This window comes from Triticum aestivum, chromosome 1A (assembly GCF_018294505.1).
Source record: "Triticum aestivum cultivar Chinese Spring chromosome 1A, IWGSC CS RefSeq v2.1, whole genome shotgun sequence".
In the NCBI taxonomy this organism is placed as follows: Eukaryota; Viridiplantae; Streptophyta; class Magnoliopsida; order Poales; family Poaceae; genus Triticum; species Triticum aestivum.
The window spans coordinates 573,010,457-573,015,163 of NC_057794.1; positions in this window are offsets into that span (position 1 = coordinate 573,010,457).

Sequence of the window (4,707 nt, forward strand, 5' to 3'; positions counted from 1 at the left end):
GATTTATTTACATGAAGATTCTTATTGGGCATGGCTGCATCAATCCGAGTATATATATCTGGATGATTGATTCCACACATGTGGAGCAGATATTGGAGATTATTAAGATTCTAGTTTATTCCAAACTTTATTTATTTTTATCCCAGTTCTAGACTTCTAATGTCTGTGAAAGAAGAAAATCTTGACCGGAACACAAAATGGCAACAATAAGAAAAAGTTATCACCGGAGCAATGCAGTTAAGAGTTCTAGATACCTTTCAGAAAGAAGTGACATATATTAGCATACTTTATCAGAACAATTCAATCTGCAAATTAGCAAACATGGACATTCCAGTGCATAGTAGTACGAAAAAAGGTGACAAACAAGTGAATTGTGACACAATGTAACAGCTGAATCAACAAGGACATGTTAGAATGCGAACATATTGGAGATGAGAATTCCATTGACCTCTTGTTGGACTCTTCAAATTAGATCACTGATGGCACTTCCAGCAGCGAGGCTTCCCCACGGCAAGGCATCTTTCTGGCTATTGTAGCTCTGGAGGATTATGCCATCAGTAGACAATCTACCAGGACCTAAGGCTTCTCCATCCGGCCACGGCTGCAGCCACGTCCACATCGCCGTGGATGCTCCGCCATATCCTCCCGGACGATCACAGGCTCTTCATCACCAACCTCTTGTTTAGCCACGATGCCACGGTGGCCACCAGGCGGCTTGAAGCCACAAACGACATGCTTGAGCACACATCGCGATGTTGGGGGCCACACCCGACAGCGACACCATGCAACGCGTCATGGCGGCGTTCATGGAGGCGTTGGCGCGATGCTAGCTCCTGGCATGGGCTGGCCTGTGCAGAGCACTGCTCCTACCCCGTGCGGCGCCCACGCCACCATCGCACCCTATACCATGCAATCAAATTGGCAGATAGAGTGCAAAATAATGGAACAAAATTGACAGAAAGATGAACAATGTGCAAGTAGCAACCTCAAAATACGAGGACTACTCGTTTTGAAGTTTCAGAAAAGTTGATCTCAGAAAACTTCAGTTGAACGCAAGGCCGAGTAGCAATGTACCCGGATCAACAGCCTGATTTTTAGATGGTGTAGCTGGCAAATCTTCAAATCTAGTCCCCAAGAAGGAAATCAAGAGCAGATCATGAAGTTAATATATAGAGCTTCCGGAAATCACACATTCACCTACGTCCAAAATGAAGCCTCCACCTACCAAATGTCCCACAGGCTGTATGTAAGGCAGCGGAATGGATGATCAAATCATAAAACACAATCTAGTATTTACCAGCGATTCAGTATCCTGCACGTCGGACTGGATCTCATAGAGCCTCTGCTTCATCTTGTCTGCTTAGATCTCACCCTGTAAGACGAAACCAACAACATCGAATAGAAATAGGCACGGGAAGAGAGGGTGGCGATCTTGGTGAAGACCTCGCGGACGCAGAGTCGCAGTACTGGCGCTCGTAGCCCTGGAACACCTCGCTGCTTATGATTGCTCCTCTTGATCGCCTTTCATGGCATGCATTAAAGATAAATGGTAGCTAACCAGACCTGGCCGCTGCCACCGCCGAGAGGAGGTTGAGTAGTCAGCTGTTTGCATAGGTGAAAGCTGCCATGTACGTCCTTGATCCATCGCCCGCCGTCCAGGATCGACCCATGCACATGAGACAAAGCTGGGCGCGCATCGAAGCAGACTTCATGGCTATGTCCCGGATCCACCGCCATCTGTCCTGCTTGACCCATCCACATGAATCAACACCGGACGCACTGGCTTGTCATCGATGCCGACGAGCTGTTTCATTGCGAGGTCAAGGGGCACCGCGGAAGGGCCGCACTGGTGCATGTGCTACGCGCTACTCGCTAGCGGTGTCAACTAGGAAGGGGCGGCTAGGGTTTGAACAGGGAGGAGGAGACACGGCTTGCGTGGATTTTTCGTTGCTTGCGTGCGTGGGTATGACGGTTTTGCTGGTTCTTTCGCCGGATCACATGGGGGTGGGACCACGTAATTAAGAAGAACGAATCACGTTTGGGGTGGAATGTACGCATGGAAAACCAACAGCGCACGGGAGGGAGGCTAGACGAAGGGTTCGACGATGTAAGACGGGAAACGGAACGCTGCGTTTCTTTTAGGTATTATAGGTAATTGCCCGTGCGTTGCTACGGGAGCATCCAATCCTATTGTTCTACTATGCATGTATATCTTTATGGCACATTCTTGTTGTTCTAACATATATCTTTAGGGCACATCAGGCCACACTGTTGACTTCTTTTTACCATTAAATAATTTCTTCCTCCTACTTTCTCAAGAGTTGCTAATGTAGACGAATTTAAGAATTTTGCATAATGTTTCCCCCAAGCAAGCTATTCCGCCTACTTTATCTCACTCTAGCAGGCACTATGTATCCTAGCTTCTAACTCTCTACAAAAGATAGGAAATGGACTGTTCAAACATAACATTATTCAGAAAAGAGCAAAAGCATGATTCTCAGGAAGAATATATAGCAAATGTTTTACTAATGCTAGTATATTGAACAAGTTCAAGTAATATGACATAAAAAAATAGAAATGTGCAAGCCAATTGGCGAGGGGAGCCATCTGGTAGATAGTGCACACCATCTTCTCATGTTCTGTAAAAAATTCTTTCATGCCTTCCAGCAACATCTATATCCATGCCTTGTTGCCCAGCATCCTTTTCATATATGGCGTAGATCATAATATATATATCCATCAATTTCTAATATAGGAGAAGAGGCAAATGTTAATAGACATGCTAAAACAAAAGTTAGTTGTAGAGGTGGGAAATGCATATGCATCCTAGCTGTAGACCCACTGCAGAATATATCCTGGTATGCCAATGAAAGCAATTGTTTTCCTTCGGTGAAGATTTTGTATCCTGCACATGAGCTGCATAATATCGATGGAGCACGAACCATGTAAAGCACATTAATATTTCAAAATGTAAAAGCACTTACCACGTAGCATGGATTATTAACTCTGATTTGTTAAATAAGTACTAAACTTCCTTCTATGAGGATAAGGCATTCGTGATAAAGTGCTAACTCCACTCTAATGAGACTATTGTCAGGTTGAGAGGATACAGAAAACTGAGTTACAAGCATAGAAAAATGAAAAACAAAGCATACTATTGTTTGGACAATTGTACAGTCTGGTCATACGGTAAACTTTTTCCGCTGATGTGAAATACATCAAGGTCCTTTCAGAGGAAATATTACACAATTGTCATGGTCTCATGGATCAGTGGAAGTTACTCACATCAACACACCCAGATTATGGATAGCTAGAATCAAGCCATACATGAACTAAAGACGTGAAAAAAGCCTGGAATTTTGACTTCAGGTTCCATTCATGCTTTCATGTTTCCTGTGAATCTGAATCATCAGCTGTGTAGGGCAATTTCATATGCACCTGCGATGTCAAGAAAAATTCGTTAAAGGAATAAGATAACAAAAGCTATACTGGATGGAGGCCAACCATGTTATACTCTGGAAGGAGGGTCTAATAGCTAAGGGATATTTTCAGATAATAAGTTTGGCAGTGAAAATTCCAATATCTACATAAAATGTCGTATCAAAGGATTTCATATGGAGGGAGGATTTTGAATATTGGCCTCACGGGAAATAGAGGCGTGAGGTTCTGTTCAACGTGATGGAATGGTAGGACGAACAGAAGCAGCAGCATAGCAGCGTCAGCAATACGGACAGCAGCAGCAGCGTAGCGGCAAAATTGCATCTCTCACGCAGCAACGTACATGCATCGGCGCCACAACGCACACCAGCGCGTGGTCACGCACCTTGGCTACATCGCTGCACGAAGAGCAGGCAGACCTCTACCTTGGCCAGTGACCTGCCACCCGAATCCTCTCCTTCCCACGACGGCGACCTGTCTCCCGCATCCTCTCCTCCCCCAACGGCTACCTCTCCTCTAGTCAGGGCGCCCCTCTCTCTCTCTCTCTCCATCACGATTGACTTGATGCACCCATGACGGATCTGGGAGGAGCGAATAAAGGAGAGGATCGAGGGAGGATAGAGGGAGCTAAACAATTAAAAGGAAGGAATAGGAGAGATGTCGTCCGTGATTGGCCTGAATTAATTGTATTATGCATTAACCAAATAAGGTATTAATCCGTGAATTGATTGAATTACCAAATATTGACAGAGAGGAGAGGAAATCGCTGTAGGGTGAGAAAGGATGGACGAACGGGTGGGACGACGTAAGAGGGGAGACGGAACCTTACGGTTCTTTTAGATAAAAAAGTAGAGATGGAGATTAATTAATAATAATAATTATTATTATTATTAGAGAATTAAAGATTAGAGATTAGAGATTATTTGCTTCCTGAAAATCTATTATTTGTTTCCTAAAGCAAATTGCATTAATGAGAGAGATCCGTTGATTTGGCTAAGGTAGGAAAGAATCTATTATTTGTTTGCTAAAGAAAATTGCATTAATGAGAGAGATCCATTGATTTGGCTAAGGTAAGAAAGAATTTATTATTTGTTTCCTAAAACAAATTGCATTAATGAGAGAGATTCATTGATTTGGCTAAGGTAGGAAAGAATCTATTATTTGTTTGCTAAAGCAAATTGCATTAATGGGGGAGATCCATTGATTTGGCTAAGGTAGGAAAGAATCTATTATTTGTTTCCTAAAGCCAATTGCATTAATGAGAGAGAT